Raw genomic sequence first — 14804 nt, 5'->3', positions numbered from 1 at the left:
TCTTTATCTCCACTTCACTTAATTCTTCTAAGGTTTTGTCTTGTTCTTTGTTTGAAATGTATTCCCTTCTTGCTCTACTTTGTCTGATTTTCTGTGTTTATTTCTATGTATCAGGTAGGATTGTTACCTGTCTCAATATTGAGAAGTGACTTTAATAGGAGACATCCTATGGTACCCATCAGCACACTGTCCTCTGGTCACTAGAGCGATATGTTGTACAGGGAAGGGCACCCTATGTGGCCTGTGTGGGTTCTTTGGCTTTAATGGGTTAGACTAATGTGGTGTGCTAGGAGGAAGGGCTGGCCTCCAGCCTTGTTGTGTGCCAGAACCTCCGTCTTGTGGTCACTGCTGGCCTTCTGGTCGACAAAGCTGGGTTCTGGGCCAGAAGACTATTAGGACCTAGGTGGCCCATTGCCAACACACTGGTGTGTGGCGCCATGTCCCCACATGGCTTCCTGGGGCCTGTGGTTTCTGCCGTTGATGCTGACCCACTGGTGGTCAATTGAGCCTCAACCACTAATAGACTAGAGGGAGGAATCCAACATTCAAAATACTACTTTCCACTACCCGTGACCTCATGGTAGAATAAGCTACCCAAAATGACTCATACTAGGAAGTAGGTCCCCAGAGGGAGTTACAGATGTCTTCTGCCTCTCTGAGAAGTTTTCCTGGACAACCAAGTAGGTGTGACTCAGAGTTTTTAAAAATCACTGCCTCTGTGCTGGGACATAGAGCACGTGAGACTTAGTGCACGCCTTTTAAGAGTGGAGTCTCTGTTTCCTAAGACCCTCCAGGTCTCCTGTATGCAGTTCTCACTAGACATCAAAGCCAGGCATTCTGAGGGATCTTCTTCCTGGTGCAGGAACCCTGAGCTAAGGAACCCAATGTGAGACCTGGACACCTCTCTGCTTGGAAACATACTTTCCAATGGTGATTATCTTTGTTTTTGAGTCACCTACCCAGAGGTTTCATCCTGACTATACCATATCTCCACCCCCTTTACCCATTTCACTGTAGTTTCTTCTTTATATCTTAGTTATGGAAAAAAATATTTTTTTTTTTCTGGTGTACTTCAGGTCATTCTCATAGATAGTTGTTATATAAATAATTGTAATTTTGGTGTGTCTGTGAAAGAATATGAGCTTAGGGTTTTTCTTCTGTGCTATCTTGTCAACACATTTCATGATTAACCTTTCATAAACATACATAGCTATGTATTTCTATGCAAAATTACAGTAGATATAAAAAGTGTTGGTATATATCAAAGATTTTCCTTTTAGACATTAAATCTATCAAAAAAAAAAAAAAAAGAAAAGAAAACCATATAAAGTGAAGTAGCTGAAACCTTAGGTGTCTGCAAGAACCCATAGTTCTTTTATTAGAACCCTATATTAACAAATATGTAATATTTGTAGCACTATATGCAGCAAATTAGATGGTATTTTTAAACTGCCCTCACATTATACAATGGCATAGTATGTAAGTTAATATTAAAATTTCCTTTTGGAAATTTTCTTGATGTGATAATGATTAGAATCTGTGGGTCAAATCTAATGATAGTGTCTAAAGAAAAACATGCTAATTCTAGGCTGCCATGTTATTTTTATAGTGTTGTTATTTTTTTTCTACTTTATTCTCTTGACATATCAATGATGGTTTCATCTCAAAATCATATCTTTTAAGACTAGAATGGATTCTTAGGCTTCCTTTAGAATAAACCCTATTCTTATCATGATTAAATTCTAATTATTAAAAAAGTACTTTGTAATCTATTTTCTTAATGAGTTTTACAAGTGAAGCCTTCAAACATCTGTTTGGAGCTTTATCATCACAAGCTACTATTTTTTTCCAAGATATTATTTTAATTTCCTAACTTAGGTGCCAATATATTGTCATTGAGATATCATATTGTCATATCATTTGAGGAAAATAGTATTTCTCTTTGTAGAAAAAAGAGTCCTAAAAACATAGGAGATTCTGCTGCTCAGTTAGTCACCCAGTTGTGTTTGCCTCATTGCAACTCCATAGAGTGTAACACAACAGCTCCTCACTCCATGGGATTTTACAAGCAAGAGTACTGAGGTGGTTGTCTTTCCGTTCTTCAAAGAATCTACCAAACCCAGAAATTGAATCCCCATCTCTTGCATCTCCGGCATTGGCAGGTGGATTCTTTACCACTAGCACCACCTAAAACATTATCATATATTATCAAAGTTATTGTGAAAAGAAAAAAAGAATTAAAATTTCAACAACTGTGGAAATTCAAAAATTTTACCCTACTCGTAACTTATCAAATTAGCTGCCATAGTTTCTTGACTGGTGATAGAAAACAAAAGAGTTCTCATTCAGAGAAAAGGACAGTTTATTGATAACAGCAATAGCAGAAGACAGAATATTAACATTTTTAAAATCATTTTCTAAGACTCCAATTTCTATTGCTGTTGTTCAGTCACCAAATCATGTCTAACTCTTTGTGGCCACATGGATTGCAGCATGCCAGACTTCCCTATCCATCATTATCTTTCAGAGTTTGCTCAGACTCATTTCTACTGAGTTGGTGATGCCCTCATCCAACCATCTAATCATCTTTCACCCCCTTCTCCTTCAGCCCTCAAACTTTCCCAGCAACAGGGTCTTTTCCTATGAATGTGTTCTTCACATCAGGTGGCCAAAGTATTGGAGCTTCAGCTTCAGCACCAGTACTTCCAAAGTATATTCAGGGTTGTTTTCCTTTAGAATTGACTGGTTTGATCTTCTTGCTATCCAAGGGACCCTTAAGAATCTTCTCTAGCAGCACAACTTGAAAGCACCACAGTTCTTCAACACTAAGCATTCTTTATGGTCCAATCCTCACATCTATAAAGGCACTATTGGAAAAAAGCATAGCTTTGACTACACAGAAATTTGTTGGCAAAGTGATATCTCTGCTTTTTAATATGCTGTCTAGGTTTGTCATAGATTTTCTTCCAAGGAGCAAGCATCTTTTAATTTTGTGGCTGCAGTTCCATAAAGAAACATTAAGAGAGTCAGTGGACAGATGCATATATAGTACTTGCATTATTGGAGAAGAACACAGAAATTAGGGGTCCAAATTACGCCCATTCGTTGCCCTGGGGAAAAACATTATCTTTATTACACTGAACAGTAAGCATATGTTACCTTTGTTCTTGTTGACTTTGTTCAGTTACTCAATTGTGTTAAACTCTTTGTGACCCCATGGACTGCAGCACACAAGGCTTCCCTGTCTTTCACTGTCTCCCATGAGATTGCTCAAACTCATGTCCAATGAATAGATGATAACATCCAATCATCTCATCCTATGATAACCCCTTCTCCTCTGGCCCTCAGTCTTTCTTAGCATCAGGGTATTTTCCAATGAGTAGACTCTTCACATAAGGTGGCCAAAGTATTGGAGTTTCAGCTTCAGAATCAGTCCTTCCAGTAAATATGAAGAGTTGATTTCCTTTAGGTTTGACTGGTTTGGCCTCCTTGCTTTCCAAGGGACTCTCAAGAGTCTTCTCCAGCACCACAATTTGAAAGCCTCAGTTCTTCGGTGCTCAGCCTTCTTTATGGTCCAGCTCTCAAATCCCTACATGACTACTGGAAAGTCCATAGTTTTGACTATACAAATGATGCCTCTGTTTTTTAAAATGCTGTCTAGTTTTGTCAAAGCTTTTCTTCCAGTGAGCAAGCATCTTTTAATTTCATGGTGACAGTCACCATCTGCAGTGATTTTGAAGCCCAGGAAAATAAAGTCTGTCAGTATTTCCATTTTTTCCCCATCTATTTGCCATGAAGTGATGAGACTGCATGCTATGATCTTCATTTTTTGAATGTTGAGTTTTAAGCCAGCTTTTTCACTCTCTTCTTTCACCATCATTAAAAGTTTCTTAAGTTCCTCCTTGCTTTCTGTCATTAGGGTGGTGTCATCTGCATATCTGAGGTTCTTGATATTTCTCCAGAAAATCTTGATTCTAGCCTGAGCTTCATCCAGCCCAGCATTTTTCATGATGTTCTCTACATATAAGTTAAATAAACAGGGTGACAATATACAGCCTTGACATACTCTTTTCCCTATTTTGAACCAGTTCATTGTTTCATACACGGTTCTAACTGTTGCTTCTTGAACTGCATAAAAGTTTCTCAAGGGGCAGGTAAAACATTCTTTATTCCCATCTCATTGAGAATTTTCCACATTTTTTTGTGATCCACACAGTTGAGGATTTAGTGTAGTCAATAAAGCAGAAGTAGATGTTTTTCTGGAATTCTCTTGCTTTCTCTATGATGCAATCAATGTTGGCCATTTGATCTCTGGTTCCTCTGCCTTTTCTAAACCCAGCTTATACATCTGGAAATTCTAAGTTCATGTATTGTTGAAGAATATTAAAGGATTTTGAGCATTGCCTTGCTAGCATGTGAAATGAGTGCAATTATGCAGTAGTGTGAACATTGTTTGGCATTGTCCTTCTTTCAGATTGGAATGGGAACTGACTTTTCCAGTCCTGGTGCACACCAAGACTGAGGGAAAGGAGCAGTGAACCCCACAATAGACTGAGCCAGACCTGCCTGTTAGTGTTTAAGGGTCTCTTGTGGAGGCATGGATCAGCAGGAGGCATGGTCTCCAGGACAGGGGCGCTCACAGCAACAGTCCTGGAAGGTGTGGCATGTGACATAAGTCCTCATGGAGGAGGTTGCTATTAGCCCTACTATAGAGCTCCTAGGTGTGTGATCCACAAACTGAAGAACAATTGTACCTAAGAAGTTCTTGCACTCATGCAAAAGTTTTAGGCCCTACAACAAACTTCCCAGCCTGGAGATCCAGCAAAGGAACTGAGTCCCCAGGGAATCTGGCTTTGAAGGTCAGTCAGCAGGATTTGATTACAGAACTTTTACAGGACTTGTGCACACCAAAACCCAGGAGAAAGGAGCAGCGACCCCAAAAGAGAGTGAACCAGACTTGCCTATGTGTGTTTGCAAGTCTCCAGTGGAGGTGTGTGTTTACAATGATCTGCCACGGGGTCAGGGACACAGACAGCAGCAGTCCTGGGAGATGTGGCATGCTGGTATAAGTCCTTTTGGAGGAGGTCACCATTGTCTCTACCATAGTTTGGCCTCAGGTCAAACTACAGGGAGGGAACACAGTCCCACCCATCAGCAGAAAATTGGATTAAAGATTTACTGAGCATGGCCTTGCCCACCAGAGCAAGACCCAGTTTCCCCTACACACAGCTGCTCCCATCAGGAAGGTTGCACAAGCCTCTTATCCTCATTCATCAGAGGCCAGACAGAATGAAAACTACAAACATGGAAAACTAACCAAAATGATCACACGGATCACAGCTTTGTGTAACTTAGTGAAACTATGAGCCATGCTATGTAGGACCACCCAAGACAGATGGGTCCTGTTGGAGAGTTTCGACAAAACCTGGTCCACTGGAGAAGGGAATGGCAAACCACTTCATCATTCTTGCCTTGAGAACCCCATGAACAGTATGAAAAGGCAAAAAGTATGACACCTTCATTCTGGAGGGACGTTATCTCATCTCCCAAAGGTTTAAGTTACTCCTGTCCTCGTGTCAGGCGAATGTATGCTCCTCGGTTCTGTCTCATCACAACCAAGATTTGGAGTGACGGACATTAAAGTCCTCAGTATGTCACAGCTCTTGGGTCTTGGACAGACCATGTTATAGCTCTTAGACAAATCAGTGATACAGTTCCATGTTCTAGCTCTGTTTTATTTAGATAATAGCAGGAAAATCCATCCTCGAGGTGTGAGAGCATGTCGACCCAAAGATACAAATAGAAGAAAGCCTCAGCACTCAGGAGAGAGAGAGAGAGAGAGAGAGAGAGAGAGAGAGAGAGTGCTTTGGGTCCTTTCCTATATGTCTTTTCCTCTCCCTGGGCCTGCCCTATGTAAATGGGGCTAGCCAGGAGTGCTGTTTGTTCTACCTGAGGTCTTCACTCTGGCCCTCGGGCCTTCCTCTGACCTCCCTTTGTTCCATTTTCATGGGCATTTCCCTTTGTCTTTTAGCCACTGCCATTCTGGACTCTTGTTTCCTACTCTAACTATCTAACACTCTCATGCTCTTTGCCAAGAGCATTGCTTTTGCCATGTTATCCTTAAAAAGATAATGTGGATCAAAGAATAGTCAGTGCCTTACTTTTCGAGATTAGTAGAAATATATGAAGCCCATGGAAAAATTGTTTCTCAAAAGTAAAATGTGCAAAATAACTTCTCTAAAACAAATGTAAGATATAAATAAATACCAGTGGAATAACATAGTGAACATTCATTTACAATGCCTAAACTGAAAGTCAGATTGGGTAGGGATTTTGAGATCTTAATGATACAGTATATTAAAATGGTAAGGTTTAGAGAAATATAGCCTTTTAGGCCTTTTAGGCTTTTTCCACAGAATCTAAAAATGAATAAATGGTGATTATTGGAAATTTATACTATGCCTTATGGTGCTACCAAAAAGCTATATTCTTGAAATGGCTTATAATTTCTATGGGAAGACATAAAATCCATGAATGAAGCAAACTAAAAAAAAAAAAAAAGAAAGAAAGAAATCATACTAAGGTATATATACTGAAATACTAGAATATAGACATATAATTAACATGCTATTGATTTCATTTCTAAACCATTTTAAGATGTATTGCTTCATTTTGCATTCATGCTTCCTTTGTATTATGATGTTTTATTGATTTTACAATTTAAATCTATCATCTCTAAAATAACCATGGATTTTATATTTGATGGCATGTTAGAAATAAAATAGCAATATTTTCTGAGAGATGCAGATAATAGTGGTGTATTTTTCATCATTAGAAGTATATCATTTCCATTTGGAAAAGAGAGTAAAGCTCAAAAATATTTTTTTCTCAAAGTAACACTACCAACACATGTTAAACATAATTTGAACTGAGGTCATTTTATTCTAACACTTTTTAATCTAAAAAGAAGTGCTTTCTGCCTCATAGTTTAAACTCTTCACACTAAGTAATTTTTGATGGCATTGAGAGTTTCAGAAGAAATACTATTCACTCAGATTAATTTACTGCCAAACAGATCTTTTGTTTCAGTTCCAGTGAAGTACTCTTCAAAGAGTTACAAGATTAAATACAAAACAGCTAATAGGAAAATGAAACAATACTATCTTTTTGCGTGTGATCATTAGAATCGTTTTTCTCTTTTTCAGGGTATAGGTCTTTTTTGTTTTAGCAACATAAAGACTTTGCCATAACTATTTAAAATATTTTCTAATTTCTAGTTTTTATTTTAGTTTTATCTTCTCTCTTTTATTGTAAACAGAATAGTTTCTATTTCAAGCATGCAACTGTACATTCATAAATTTTTGCATAATAGTTTCTATGTTATGTTCTTTTTCATATCTGTAGTTGGTTTTTATTTTAATTATTGATGTTGACATTTTTACTTTATTTATTATTTATTTGCTTATTTCTTCATTCTAATTAAGTTTTTATGATTTATTTTTCACAATTATTAGACGATTTCTGTGTCTGGATAAGGTAGGATAGATCACAATGGTCTAGTTTTAAAGACTGATGAGGTTACCTGGGCTCACCCAAGGCAAGCTTCACTAAATTCATAACTAAGTGTTGTAAATTCTCCAAATATTTGTGTAGAAAACAAATAAGTATTGGGACACTTGGTGGATGCCACAAGCTGGTGTGTCTTGCTTCTTCTTCTTGCAGATACTCCAAAAGTTTGACCTTAACTGTGAGTGCAGATTCAAGAATAGCTTAAAGTAAGTTTTCCACTGACATTAGTACTTTTTACCGGGAATTAGGGAACAAAGGTAGCTCACATTGCTTTGTGTAAAATTTTGAAGTTTTTGGCAGTACACATTTATATATTCTAGTTATATTATGCTTGCAAGCTCACTATTTTCATTTTATTTCAGATTTCATCTCCACAGACCAATTGTGACCTACCACAGTAGGATGCTGAGGAGAAGTTAATCATAGGTCTGTGCTTAAGAAAAAGCCTATAAGTAAAAATAGATTAAAAAATATGTGACCTATTTGGGACTTCCTGGGATTTGATGACTCATAGGAGCACAGGACAGGCTATTTGTCTTTGTTGTCTCCCAGGTAAGTCCTCCCTTTTTTTTTTTTTCAATAAGCAAAAAGTATTAGAAATTCTCCCTATATTGTTGCCTTGAGAAGTAGGACTTTTCAATTTTGCTTTCTTCTTTTACCTTCCTTTTCATTGTATTTATTTATTTATTTTATTTATCTATTTGCCACTACCACAAAATCAACATCACATCACCTTTTAATAACTATTCTCAAAAGTAAGTACAATCTTGACTTTTAGGTCACTTGTTCCTTGCAAAGTTTTCTGAAAATAGAGAGTTTAAAGCTTCTTCTTATAGCTTATTCTCAGAGAGGTCTAAATGCTCTCTGCCTTTTTCAGAGTTTAACTAAGCATGTGTCTGTAAACAATCTAGTTCAGATTTTCTTGTTTGTGAGTGTGTGTGTGTGTGTGTTTTAAATAGAACATATAGTCATTTGGTATATTTTATTTTTATGTCTGGTTTAATATTCTATTGTAAGATTGTTCTGTATTATCAGTACATTTAAATTCATACATTATATGAATGATTAATAGTACCTCATGATTTTAATTAGCATACTCATGAATTATTTTTAATGTCTTTAATCTTTATGTCAGTCAATTTATTTTAAATTGCTATGATTCTTAATAAAACATTTCATTATTAAATGAAAAGAAATGAATAAAATTTAAAAGAAAAGAAAGGGAAGAAAAAAGAGAGAAGGAAAACAGAAAAGAAATCTGAGACTTCAAATGACAAATATATGCTTTTCATATATCTAGAGTTGATTGTGGATCAACACAGGTTCTACACTCTGGTACCTAAGCTGATAAAGATGCCCCTTCCCAGACATCGCTTGTCTCATGCCAAATGGAAAGGAGAACATGATAAGTACACTCCATGGATTAAGCTTTTGCTCAGGTAGCACATGCTACTTTCACTCATATTTCATTGCCCAAAGTGAGAGAATTTGCATGGTGAAGACTTTTATTAATAAAACATAGAAGAGTGTGAAAATTCTGTACAAAAATAAAATCTATCAAATTCTCTTTTGCAAGTTGTCAGTTCAAAATCACACAGCTAATTTTTCTCTTTAATCAGCTCCTTCCAACAAATTTGTTAGTGCTTTTGCTTTGCTTTTGTTGATCTTCTATTTTTATTTTAGTTTTTCTGTTTTATAGTTCCTCCTTCTATCTTATTATTTATGTATTATATTATTTAATTAAATATGTCCTCCTTACACTGGTTTCTCATGATATAGCCTTAGTCTATCGCTTGTTAACTTTCTTATTGTTAATATATACATTTAACAGTATATATTTCCCTCTAATTTAAGTTGCATCTCCCTAGTTTTAATATACACTATTTTCAACATTCCTTCAAAATATGTCTAAAAATTTATCTCAATTTTTTAAATCAGTGAGTTTTCTGATAATTTCCAAACATCCTTTTCTCATTCATTTCTATCTTAATTGTGATAATAGAAATATTTTATATTATTTTTTATCTCTTCAACTCTGTTGCCAAGCATAAGTCAGTCATTATAACAAAAGTTTCCAATGTAGAAAGAGGAGTATTGCAGTTAGTAGTAGGAGAAATGGCCTGCATGTACTTATTAGGTCCATTTGCTAATCTTTACGGTCTAGTCTAATACATCAAGTGGTATGAAAAAATTCGAATTGATTTTACTGAACCTACTGTGTCCATCTTTTCCCAACTGGAGGTTAGTTATCTGGGAGCTTGAAATTACTAATGGTTAGAGAATTTATCCTGGAGGAAGGCATGGCAACCCACTCCAGTATTCTTGCCTGGAGAAACCCCACAGACAGAAGAGCCTGGCGGGCTACAGTACATGGAACAATATCTTAGGATGATTTTCACTATCACATAAAACACTGTGCACTGTAATTAGAACACTTAAATGCATATTATTAAAGCATATAAAATATGAAAAAAATTCTAGGTAAATACAATGCATGGATTTCTTTTACATATCAGATGTTAGATCATGTATATCGCACAGAATAAGTGTTATACTTGTATGTAGCTAAACATAGGGACTATTTTGGACTGAAAGAGTTTCTAATATCAATATTAATTATACTATAATCAAAGTCATTTTAGTCTACAGAGGTTAATGACCTCTTGTTCCCAACATGTGCTCTATATTAGAATCACCCTGGCAGTTTTTCAAGTACTCCAGCTTAGACCCCACTTCAGTCCAGTTCAGTTCAGTCACTCAGTCATGTCTGACACTTTGTGACTCCGTGGTCTGTAGCATGCCAGGCTTCCCTGTCCATTACCAAAACCCTTAGTTTACTCAAACTCATGTCCATCAAGTCAGTGATGCCATCCAACTATCTCATATTCTGTCGTCCCCTTCACCTTCTCCCTTCAATCTTTCCCAGCATCAGGGTCTTTCCCAATGAGTCAGTTCTTCATATCAGGTGGCCAAAGTATTGGAGCTTCAGCTTCAGCATCAGTTCTTCCAAAGAATGTTCAGGACTGATATCCTTTTGGATTGACTTGTTTGATATCATTGCAACCCAAGGGACTCTCAAGAGTCTTCTCCAACACCACTTCAAAAGCATCAATTCATTGGTGCTCAACTTTCTTTATAGCTCAACTCTCACATTCATACATCCAGTAGTCGCTGGAAAAAACATAGCTTGACTAGAAGGACTTTTGTAAGCAGAGTAATGTCTCTGTTTTTTAATATGCTGTCTAGGTTGGTCATAGTTATTCTTTCAAGAAGCAAGTGTCTTTTGATTTCATGGCTGCAGTCACCACCTGCAGTGATTTTGGACCCCCCAAAAATAGTCTCTCACTGTTTCCATTATTTCCCCATCTATTTGCCATGAAGTGATGGGACCATATGCCATGATCTTAGTTTTTTGAATATTGAGTTTTAAGCCAGCTTTTTCAATCTCCTCTTTCACCTTCATCAATAGGCTCTTTAATTTCTCTTTGCTTTCTGCTATAAGAGTGGTGTCATCTCCATATATGATGTTATTGATATTTCTCCCAGCAATCTTGATCCTAGCTTTTGCTTCATTCAGTCTGACATGTCTCATGGTGTACTCTGTATATAAGTTAAAAAAGCAGGGTGACAATATACAGCCTTGATGTGCTCCTTTCCCAATTTAGAACCAGTGTGTTGTTTCATGTTCAGTTCTAACTGGTGCTTCTTGACCTGCATACAGATTTCTCAGGAGGCTGGTAAGATGGTCTGGTATTCCCATCTCTTTAAGAATTTTCCAGTTTGTTGTGATCCACACCATCAAAGTCTACGGCATAGGTCTTAAGAAGTAGTAGATGTTTTTCTGGAACTCTCTTGCTTTTTTGAGGAACCAACAGATGTTGGCAATTTGATATCTGGTTTCTCTGCCTTTTCTAAATCCAACTTGAACATTTGGAAGTTCACGGTTCACATACTGTTGAAGCCTGGCTTGGAGAGTTTTGAGCATTATTTTGCTAGAGTGTGAGGTGAGTGAAATTGTGCAGTAGTTTGAGCATTCTTTGGCTTTGCCTTTCTTTGGGATTGGAATGAAAGCTGACCTTTATCAGTCCTGTGGCCCCTGCTGAGTTTTCCGTATTTGCTGACATATTGAGTGCAGCACTTTTACAGCATCATCTTTTGGGATTTGAAATAGCTCAACTGGAATTCCATCATCTCCACTAGCTTTGTTTATAGTGATGCTTCCTAAGGCCCACTTTTCTTCACATTCCAGGATGTCTGGCTCTAGGTGAGTGATCACACCATCATGGTTATCTGGGTCAAGAAGATCTTTTTTGTATAGTTCTTCTGTGTATTCTTGCCACCTTTTCTTAACCTCTTCTTCTTCTGTTAGTTTCACACCATTTCTGTCCTTCATTGTACCCATCTTTGCATGAAATATTCCCATGGTATGTCTAATTCTCCTCAAGAGGTCCCTAGTCTTTCTCATTCTATTTTGTTCCTCAATTTCTTTACATTGATCCCTGAGGAAGGGTTTCTTATCTCTTCTTGCTATTCTTGCTATTAGACCCTACTTCATCAATTAAATAAAAAACTCTAGGTGGGGGAGTACTTTAAGTGAATAATGCTTAATTAGGTCATTCAAACATTAAGAACATACATGTATAAGTTTACTTAACTTATCCTGACGAATTCAAAATTAATCTATTCATTATTCATTAAATATACACTTATAGAATGTCTAATGACAAGTGAGAACTTTTTAAAATATTTTCAATTGTGATAAATATTTGGGGTTTTTTTCTCAAGGATTTTTCAACATAGAAGTAAGATGATTATTTTATTTGGGCCTGAATTACTATTTATATAAATTTGCACAAATAGTCACCAGAGAAAACCATTTAAAAAAATAATTTATAGTTTTGAGATCATCAAATTTTTAAAAATAGTATTCAGTCATTTTTTCATACTTTTCATTGTTCATTTCATCTATCAAATATTTAGCATAGTTTTATACACTTCTAACATAGGCAACTGAACTCAAATCAAGTAATTCACTCTACCTTGCTAACTCTTTTATTTTTAAATATGTGATTCTAAAATCTTACCTGGGTACTCCATAGAGTCCAGTAATCCTATTATATTTCATTGTAAATAAAAATGAAAATTAAAAAATTCTCACAGATTAGAAGTAATAAATGAAAGTAGCTATATTTCAAGATCAGAAAGAGGTGGATAGACCTAGGCCTGTTATACAGAGTGAAATAAGAAAATAAGTTTTCTTTATTTAATAAAGAAAATAAAATTTATTTATTATAAGAAAAAGAAAAACAAATTTCTTATATTATTGCATATGGCTGTGAGAGCACCAAAGAATTGATGCCCTCAAACTGTGGTGGTGGAGAAGACTCCTGAGAGTCCCTTGGACAGCAAGGAGATCAAGCAAGTCAATCTTTAGGGAAATCAACCCTGAATGCTCATTGGAAACACCAATGCTGAAGCTGAATCTCCAGTATTTTGGTCACCTGAGGCAAACAGACAACTCATTGGAAAAGTTTATGATGCTGGGAAACTTTGAGGGCAGAAGGAGAAGAGGGCAACAGAGGATGAGATGGCTGGATGGCATCACCGATGCAGTGGACATGAACTGAACTTGGGCAAACTTCAGGAGATGGTGAGGGACGGTGAGGCCTGGTGTGCTATAGTCCCTGAGGTCACAAAAAGTCAGGCAAGACTGGGTGACTGAACAACAGCAACTTTATCACATATATAGGAATTCATTAAAATGATACTATTGAACCTATTTGTAGGGCAGGAATAGAGACATAGACATAGAGAACAAACTTGCAGACACAGCAGGGGGAAGAAGAGGATTGAAAAAAATTGAAAGAGTACTATTGAAGCATATACATTACCATATGTAATATAGATAGTAAATGGGAAGTGGCTTATAACAAAGGGAGCTCATTCTTGTACTCTGTGACAACCTAGAGGGATGGGATAGGGTGGGGATTGGAAGGGAGGTTCATGAGGGAGGGGACATATGTATCTTGTTGCTGTAAGGCAGAAATCAACACAGCATTGTAAAGCAATTGTCCTCCAATTAAAAATAAATTTAAAAATCAATTTGAAAAATCAATTATACTCTTTACACTAGCATGAAAAAGAAATTAAGGAAACAATTATATCTACCATAGATTCAAAACAAAATTCAAGTGTAACTTTAAGAAAGATATACAAAGTTTACACCCTGAAAGGTATATATGTGTGTGTATATATATACATATATATATGAAAATCCAAATAAATGAAAATATGTCAGGTTTATGGGCCAGAACACTTAATATTGTTAAGATAATACTCCCCAAATTTATCTACAGATGGAACACAATCCCAATCAAATCTCAGCTAGATTCTTTGCATAAATTGATAAAAGGACCTGAAAATCCATACAGAAATTTAAGAAAACCAGTGGGGTCAAACAATAATCTTGAAAAAGAAAAATAAAATTGGAGGACTCACACCTCTCAGTTTCAAAACACATTATAAAGCTGCAGTGATCAAAATAATGTAGGCGTGGCTAAACTTAGACATATTGATAAATGGAATAGAATTTAGAGCTCATAAATAAATCTCCACATTTGTAGTCAATTGATTTTTTTTATAGGAGAGCCAATATAATTAAAGAAGGAAATAATAATCTTTTCAACAAATGGAACTGGAACAACTGGACATCCACAGGCCAAAGAATGAAGTTGAATTTCTTCCTCATGCCATATATGAAAATTTACTCAAAATAGATCATAGGGCAAAATGTTAGAGGTAGAATTATAAGTGGACTTCCCAGATAGCTCACCTGGTAGAGAATCCACCTGTAATGCATGAGATCCTGGTTCGATTCCTGGGTTGGGAATTTCCCTTGAAGAAGGGATACGCTACCAACTCCAGGATTATTGGGCTTCCCTGGTGGCTCAGATGGTAAAGAATCCACTTGCAACGTGGGAGACGTGGGTGCCATTCCCAGGTTGGGAAGATCCCATAGAGAAGGGCATGGCAACCCACACCAGTATTCTTGCCTGGAGAATCCCCATAGAGAGCGGAGCCTGGCAGACTACAATCCATGCGGGCACAGAGTCAGGCATGACTGAGACTAGGCACAGCACAGCAGCACAGAATTATAAACTCTTAGATAAAAACATAGGAATAGAGCTCTGTGACTTTGGGTTACATAAAACATTTTTAGATATGACCCCAAAATC

The sequence above is a fragment of the Dama dama genome, chromosome 30 (genome assembly GCF_033118175.1).
Source record: "Dama dama isolate Ldn47 chromosome 30, ASM3311817v1, whole genome shotgun sequence".
Classification (NCBI taxonomy): Eukaryota; Metazoa; Chordata; class Mammalia; order Artiodactyla; family Cervidae; genus Dama; species Dama dama.
This window is presented reverse-complemented; position numbering follows the sequence as displayed.